Source organism: Rhinopithecus bieti, unplaced genomic scaffold, assembly GCF_001698545.2.
Source record: "Rhinopithecus bieti isolate Rb0 unplaced genomic scaffold, ASM169854v2 scaffold_13704, whole genome shotgun sequence".
Taxonomy (NCBI): Eukaryota; Metazoa; Chordata; class Mammalia; order Primates; family Cercopithecidae; genus Rhinopithecus; species Rhinopithecus bieti.
The window spans coordinates 5751456-5759865 of NW_016808231.1; the positions used below are offsets into that span (position 1 = coordinate 5751456).

The following is an 8410-nucleotide window of genomic DNA, read 5'->3' on the forward strand; positions in this document are numbered from 1 at the left end:
TTGTCGCCAGTGTCGCCAGAGCCCTATCCACTGATAAGCTTATTTTGTTTTCTGCTTTTTTATTTTTATTTTTTGTGACACTACTTTCGTCAGTAGGAACTCACTCGAGGCACTGAAGAAGAAGTAAGTCCTCCCTATATACAGTAAGAGCCGAGTCTTCACAGTCAGTTACCTTAAAAGGTCTACCCTGGGATTCCCACCCAGTGTCCCTGGCTCCGGTGGCTAGAGCCTTAACGAGAGAAAGCCGGGCACTTGAGCAGAGGAGAAGGGCTATGGGCGTTCGCATCTGGGGTCCAGAGTCCTCTCCCTCCCCACATTCTGACACTCCTCACCTGCGTGTAGCCTTCTGGGGCTACTCTGCTCCCCCATTCTAGTTCTGGAAGGAGTGCAGACCGAACTCAGGAGCCCGGGTATCCGCGTCCTGAGTCCCAGCGCCCACTAGGACTGGAGCCTCCTCGCATCTACTCTGAGGACAGAATCCATTGGCAGAGTCTTCCTTTTTGTTTGGGATGCTGGGTTTGAGAACATGCCATGAACCAAGAGTTGTAAATAATCCAATTGTGAGCACTTGAGAACCGAGTGGAAACAAACTCAAGCCGATTTAAAGTGACCAATCTCTGGTTATGCCCTTGAGCCCGTGCAGAAGCAAAGAATAATTTGTGTGGCCGGGCGCGGTGGCTCAAGCCTGTAATCCCAGTACTTTGGGAAGAATAATTTGTGTGTGTGTGTGGACAAATACATTTGTATTCCAGATCTCACAGAAATTCCTACACAAAGAAATTTACAAGGAAAATGAACACTGCACCCTAAAAATTAACAAGGAAACAAGGTACCAGGAGCAACAACTCATTAACAGGAACAGAAACAAAATTGCAAACATTTCAGAAGCAAAGTGTATCATACTTATAATACAACTATTCATTCCTACAGTGTCTAAAAATATGAAAGGCAATAAAGAAAATATCTTTGACAACAGGACCGCCAACCTTCTAGATTGAAAAAAAGAACCAAATAGTTCTAGATATAAAAGCACACTGTAACGGAAACGAAACAACTAGATGCACATCACAGTAGGTTACAGTGCGGAGCAGTATTGCGAGGGCTTCTGTGAGTCCCAGTGAGCTCTGGGCGTTCTGTCTGCAACTGCAAGGATGGCCGATACACAGCAGAACTCTCCTGTGCCTGTAACTCGAGTGTCCTCAGAAAAAAAAAAAAAAAAAAGTTGTCATTGACTCTTTAAGTGCGTGCAGTCGCAGTCTGGGGACATTTTTTCTCTTTCTGAAAGAAGGCCATTTCAGCGGAGGGCACAGATTGGATTCATGCCAATGTGGTGCCGAAGGACACTCTGGCGGGTCACCCCCATTTATGGGAGAACGCAGGGTGGTGAAGGAAGTCCTGAACTAGCGGGGGCGTCGGTGGGGACTGAGCCTGCTGTGGGAGACCCCAAGTGCGCTCTGGTTTCCGGGACGGATTCATTACCTCACTTTGTTTTCACCACCCTTAGGCCACCCAGTCCATTTGTAGATATAGAAAAGAGTGCATAAGGAAACCCGGCTGGCTCAGTCGGTAGAGCATGAGACTCTTAATCTCAGGGTCGTGGGTTCGAGCCCCACGTTGGGCGTGTGTTTTGATTTTGGCTCTCTCTCCCAGAATCTACCCTCTATCTGTGGAGGTAGAGGCCCCTGACAGATGCAGACTTGTTGGTACCTTTTAGCTGTACCCCGAGGGTACATCTTTTCCTCCCAGCTCTCTGCCCCTGGCAGTGCAAGACTTGGTGAAAGAAGAAACTCAGGCTGGGCGCGGTGGCTCAAGCCTGTAATCCCAGCACTTTGGGAGGCCGAGACGGGCAGATCATGACGTCAGGAGATCGAGACCATCCTGGTTAACACGCTGAAACCCCGTCTTTACTAAAAAATACAAAAAAAAACTAGCCAGGCGAGGTGGCGGGCGCCTGTAGTCCCAGCTGCTCGGGAGGCTGAGGCAGGAGCTTGCAGTGAGCCGAGATCCGGCCACTGCACTCCAGTCTGGGTGACAGAGCGAGACTCCGTCTCAAAAAAATAAAAAGAAACTCAAGCAGAAGATTTAAAGTGACCAATGTCTGGTTATGCCCTCCCCTGCTTATTCCAGAAAGCCGTCCTGGGTTCCTGCCCCATGGACGCAGTTCCTACCTGGAAGATCATGAGAACAGCAGTTCCTTGCTCCTTGTTAGCAGAGGCCCTGGGGAAGACCCCCACTAGGGTTTCCCTCTTCTGGGATCATAGCAGGGATGTCCTCATTAAAACAGAAGAAAGTCTGAGAACGTGGGCTTGTCCAGGATTGGACTCTCTTGTACCCTAAGCAACAATTATAGCCTGGACAAGGAGCCATCCACGAAACTTTTCTCTGCTCATCTCCCGTCGTCCTTATGCCCGACTCCACCCTTGTCCAGCAACACTGCCCAGATGCTGATCCCCAGGGGGTCATGTCAGGGAAAATTTGACTCAGGTCCCATCAAGTAGAGGGAGATGGGGATCCCAATGGTCACGAGCTTGAGAGTCCCAGTGTCTGGCTTTCCTGCCTTCCTCTCTGATTAGAGGCCTCCAGTCCAGGGAGGTAGGTGCCAGATCCTCCCGGAAGTGCCCAGTGCAGCCAGAGGGAGCAGCTCTGGTTTCTTGAGTTACCCAACCTCCCTCTACCCAGACCATCTGGGTGCATACAACATTTCACTGGATGGCTGCTTCTAGTGCCAGCGTGGTGCTGCCGGTACCTGTGTGCAGAGTTGTGAGGCTGGTTATGGTGACCCAGGGGGCAGACACCATTGGGATGTTCAATATTAGCAGTAGACGTAGCTAATGCTTATTAAGCTCACCATGCCTAACACTCTTCTAAGCTCTTTACTTACCTAAACTCATTTAATCTTCACTACTGGCCAGGCGCGGTGGCTCAAACCTGTAATCCCAGCACTTTGGGAGGCCGAGACGGGCAGATCACGAGGTCAGGAGATCGAGACCATCCTGGCTAACACGGTGTAAACCCCGTCTCTACTAAAAAAATACAAAAAACTGGCTGGGCGAGGTGGCGGGCGCCTGTAGTCCCTGCCACTTGGGAGGCTGAGGCAAGAGAATGGCGTAAACCCGGGAAGCGGAGCTTGCAGTGAGCTGAGGTCCGGCCACTGCACTCCAGCCTGGGCGACAGAGCGAGACTCTGTCTCAAAAAAAAAAAAAAAAAAAAAAAAAATCTTCACTACTATACTCTTATTATTGCATTTTCAGACAAAATTGAGGAGCTGGGATGGAAACATGGAAACCCAGTCAACCTGCCACAGAATGTGCCCTCCCAACCCCAGCAGGTCAGGGAAGGGGACGGCAGGGAAGAGAAGGGCTGCTTGACTTTGTGTCGGCATTCCTGGGGCAGTGAGGTTTATTGACTGATTGATTTACTGATTGAGATGAGTCTCCCTCTGTCACCCAGATTGGAGTGCGATGATGTGATATCTGCTCACTGCGACCTCCGCCTCCCAGGTTCAAGGAATTCTCCTGCTCAGCCTCCCTTGAGTAACTGGGATTACAGGAACGCGCCACCATGCCCAACTAATTTTTGTATGTTTTTAGTAGAGATGGGGTTTCACCATGTTGACCAGGCTGGTCTCGAACTCCTGGCCTCAGATGATCTGCCTGCCTCCACCTCCTAAAGTGCTGGAATTACAGGCGAGAGCCACTGTGCCCGGCCGGATTTTTCAGAATAGTTTGTGTGTGTGTGTGTGTGTGTGTGTGTGTGTGTGTGTGTGTGTGATGGAGTTTTGCTCTTGTTACCCAGGCTGGAGTGCAATAGCACCATCTCGGCTCACCACAACCTCCGCCTCCCAAGTTGAAGCGATTTTCCTGCCTCCACCTCCTAAGTAGCTGGGATTAGAGGCATGTGCCACCACGCCCGGCTAATTTTGTATTTTTAGTACAGATGCAGTTTCTCCGTGTTGGTCAGGTTGGTCGCAAACTGCCAACCTCCAGGTGATCTGCCTGCCTCAGCCTCCTAAAGTGCTGGGAATACAGGCATGAGCCACCATGCTTGGCCTATTTCGAATAGTTTATAATGAAAAATACATTGGTGCAACTCCTTGGGTATGCTCCGTAATGCTGGGGCAAGGAACACCACTCAAAATCCAGACCTGGCCTTCTGAGATAGGTCAAGCTGTAAGGTCACTTGGAGCCCACTGAGGAAAGTGGCACTGGGTTGGACACAGTGGCTCACCCCTGTAATCCCAGCACTTTGGGAGGCCGAGGTGGGTGGATCGTCTGAGGTCGGGAGTTTGAGACCAGCCTGGCCAACATGGTGAAACCCTGTCTCCACTAAAAATACAACAATTAGTCAGGCAAGGTGGCAGGCGCCTGTAATCCCAGCTATTTGGGAGGCTGAGGCAGAAGAATCACTTGAACCCAGGAGGCGGAGCTTGCAGTGAGCCGAGATGGCGCTGCTGCACTCCAGCCTGGGCAACAGAGCCAGACTCTGTCTCAAAAAAAAAAAAAGAAGAAAGAAAAGAAAAGAAAGGAAGGAAGGAAGGAAGAAAAAGGAAGGAAGGAAGGAGGAAGGAAGGAAGGAAGGAAGGAAGGAAGGAAGGAAGGAAGGAAGGAAGGAAGGAAGGAAGGAAAGAAAAGAAAAGAGAGAGAAAGGAGGGAAGGACAGAGAGAGGTAGACAGAGAAAGAGAGAAAGAAATGGAAGGAAGGAAGGAAGGAAGGAAGGAAGGAAGGAAGGAAGGAAGGAAGGAAGGAAGGAAGGAAGGAGGGAGGGAGGGAGGGAAGGGAGGGAGGGAGGGAGAGGGCACTGATCAGTAGGCCTACTTTTCCTGAAATTTTGAGATAGGGTCTCATTCTGTCACCCAGGCTGGAGTGCAGTGATGCAATCACAGCTTACTGTAGCCTCTATCTTCTGGGCTCAAGCAGTCCTCCCATTTCAGCCTCTCAGGTAGCTGAGACTATACGCCAAGCCACCATGCTTGGTTATTTATTTTTGGAGTAGAAGTAGTAATAGCAGAGATGGGGTCCCTCTTTGTTGCCCAGGCTGGTCTTGAACCCCTGGGCTCAAGTAATCCTCCCATCTCAGACTACCCAAGTTCTGGGATTATAGGAATGTGCCATCAAGCCTGACTCCGGCATGCTTTTCGTATAAGGTATAAGAGATCTCAGGTTCTAGTCCTGCATAAGCCCAAAGTTTTTCCTTCTAAAATCACTAACATTCTAGGTTAGGGGCTTGGTTCCTTCTGTTCCTGTGGTCCTGAGGAGTAACTGTGGGGAGTAAAGGTGGGGAAACCAGTGCCCTCCAGTTTCCCTGCAGGGCTCGCAGGGGATTGGGGATCGAGTCCTGGAGACCCTACAGGTAAAGAGGAACAATCTTGGAGGACAGCAAGAGTCGGTGTGAAGGATCAAGAATTGCTGGTTGTAGGCCCGGCACGGTGGCTCACGCCTGTGATCCCAGCACTTCGGGAGACCGAGGTGGGCTAATCACTTGAGGTCAGGAGTTTGTTATATATAAAGTTTCGGTGCCGCAGAAGAAATAGAACTCAAATACAAAATTTTCTTTTAAATTCTTAGCAAGGCGAGGTACTTCTATAGAAGGGTGAGCCCTTACAGATGGAGCAATGGTGAGCACACACTTGGACAAGGGAGGGGAAGGGGTTCTTATCCCTGATGCACATGGCCCCTGCAGCTGTGTCCTTCCCTTGTTGGCTAGGGTTAGACCGCACAGGCTAAACTAATTCTGATTGGATAATTTAAAGAGAGTGACGGAGTGAATGGTTTGGTGGGAAAAATGGTTATTACAGAGCAGGTAGTCAGAATGAGTCAGGGTGGAGTAGCTAATCAGAATGAGTCAGGGTGGAGCAGATGATTGAAATGAGTAGGGTGGAGCAGGTAATCTAAAAAGGTTGCTTTAGGAGGAAGTTAACTTTAAAAGCAGAAGGTAAAGAACTGAACATACTGACATATTGAATCTTTGAAAAGAAATTTAGAACTTATATCTAACAAGTCGGAGACCAGATTGGCCAACATGGTGAAACCTCATCTCTACCAAAAAATACAAAAATTAACTGGGTGTGATGGCACGTGCCTGTAATCCCAGCTACACGGGAAGCTGAGGCAGGAGAATCGCTTAAGCCTGGGATGCAGAGATTGCAGTGAGCCGAGATCGTGCCACTGCACTCTAGCTTGGGCAACAGAGTGAGACTCTATTAAAAGAAAAAAAAAGTGTACAGTTTGGTAAGTTTTGGCAGTCCATCACTCTGCTTTCTGTCACTGTATTGTTTTGCATTTTCTAGAGTTTTACATACATGGGATCATCACTGTATAATATTATTATTATTTTATTTTATTTTATTTTTTGACGCGGAGTCTCGCTCTGTGGCCCAGGCTGGAGTGCAGTGGCCGGATCTCAGCTCACTGCAAGCTCCGCCTCCCGGGTTTACGCCATTCTCCTGCCTCAGCCTCCCCAGTAGCTGGGACTACAGGCGCCCGCCACCTCGCCCGGCTAGTTTTTTGTATTTTTTAGTGGAGTTGGGGTTTCACCGTGTTAGCCAGGATGGTCTCGATCTCCTGACCTCGTGATCCACCCGTTTCGGCCTCCCAAAGTGCTGGGATTACAGGCTTGAACCACCGCGCCCGGCCCTATTATATAACATTATTTGTTATGACCACATTATCCTCCATTTTGTATTTATGATGATAATTTCATTTAATCTATCCCCTATTTTGGGGCTAGTAGATTGTTTCCATTTGTTTTTTGTTTTGTTTTGTTTTGTTTTGTTTTTTGAGATGGAGTCTCGTTCTGTTACCCAGGCTGGAGCGCAGTGGTGCGCCATCTTGGCTCACTGCAACCTCCACCTCCTGGGTTCAAGCAATTCTTCTGCCTCACCCTCTCCAGTAGCTGGGACTACAGGCACGCGCCACTACGCCCAGCTAATTTTTGTAGTTTTAGTAGAGATGAGGTTTCACCAGGCCAGGCCCGTCTTGAACTCCTGACCTTGTGATCTGCCCACCTCAGCCTTCCAAAGTGCTGGGATTACAGACATGAGCCACCACGCCCAGCCTGTTTCCTGGTTTTTAAGTATAATCTGAGGATAAATAATTTTTGATGCAAAATATCTATGTAAATCTATTACACTTTTCTAGGATACAAGCCCTGGGTCAGGCTGGTGGGAATGTAAAATGATCCAGCCACTGTGGATAACAGCCTGGCAGTTCCTCAAAATGTTAAGCACAGAACTACTAAATGACCCCAAAACTCCATTCCTAAATGGAATTCCACTCCTATGCTCAAGGAAATTTAAAACATATATTCATACTAAATCATGTACACAATGTTCACTTTAATGAGCTGAGTTGTGACTGTCCACCATCCATGTGTTGAAGTTCTAACTCTCAGTCCCTCAGAATGTGGCTGTATTTGGAGACTGGGTATTTAAAGAGGTAATTAAGACAAAATGATGTTATTAGGATGGTCGTTAATCCAATATGACTGGAGTCCTTGTAAGTAGAGGAAATTCAGGCCAGGAACGGTGGCTTACGCCTTTAATCCCAGCACTTTGGGAGGCCGAAGTAGGTGGATCACCTGAGTCAGGAGTTTGAGACCAGCCCTGCCAACATGGTGAAACTCTGTCCCTACTAAAAATACGAAAATTAGCAGGGCATGGTAGCAGGCGCCTGTAGTCCCAGCGACTAGAGGGGCTGAGGCAGGAGGATCGCTTGAACCCAGGAGGTGGAGGTTGCAGTGAGCCAAGATCGTGCCACTGTACTCCAGTCTGGGCGACAAAGGGGACCCCTTCCCCAAAAAAAAAAAAAAAAAAAGGAAACTTGGCCTGGATGTAATCCCAGCATTTTGGGAGGGCAAGGCAGGAGGATCTCTGGAGACCAGATTAAAAAAAAAAAAAGAGCCGGGCGCGGTGGCTCAAGCCTGTAATCCCAGCACTTTGGGAGGCCGAGACGGGCGGATCACGAGGTCAGGAGATCGAGACCATCCTGGCTAACACAGTGAAACCCCGTCTCTACTAAAAAATACAAAAAACTAGCCGGGCGTGGTGGTGGGCGCCTGTAGTCCCAGCTACTCGGGAGGCTGAGGCAGGAGAATGGCGTAAACCCGGGAGGCGGAGCTTGCAGTGAGCTGAGATCTGGCCACTGCACTCCAGGCTGGGCGACAGAGCGAGACTCCGTCTCAAAAAAAAAAAAAAAAAAAAAAGAAAGAAAGAAAAGAAAATATTCTATTTTTAATTTTGTCTGAAAGTGCACTTACAAGAGTATAGCAGTGAAGACCGAACAAGTTAAGGCACAGAAAGGGGCTGGGTGTGGTGGCTCAGCCTATATTCTCAGTACTTTGGGAGGCAGGTGAATCGCTTGAAGCGGCATGGTAAGATTTTTTTTTTTTTTTTTTTTTTTTTTTTTTTTTTTT

General features: G+C 48.7%; 1 non-coding gene across 1 annotated transcript; it reads left to right on the plus strand.

Moving 5' to 3' along the window:
• The first annotated feature begins 1548 nt into the window (after nt 1–1548).
• On the plus strand, nt 1549–1621 carry TRNAK-CUU (transfer RNA lysine (anticodon CUU)). The gene has a single exon. It is a non-coding gene; the product is annotated as a tRNA-Lys (tRNA).
• Nucleotides 1622–8410: the final 6789 nt, after the last annotated feature.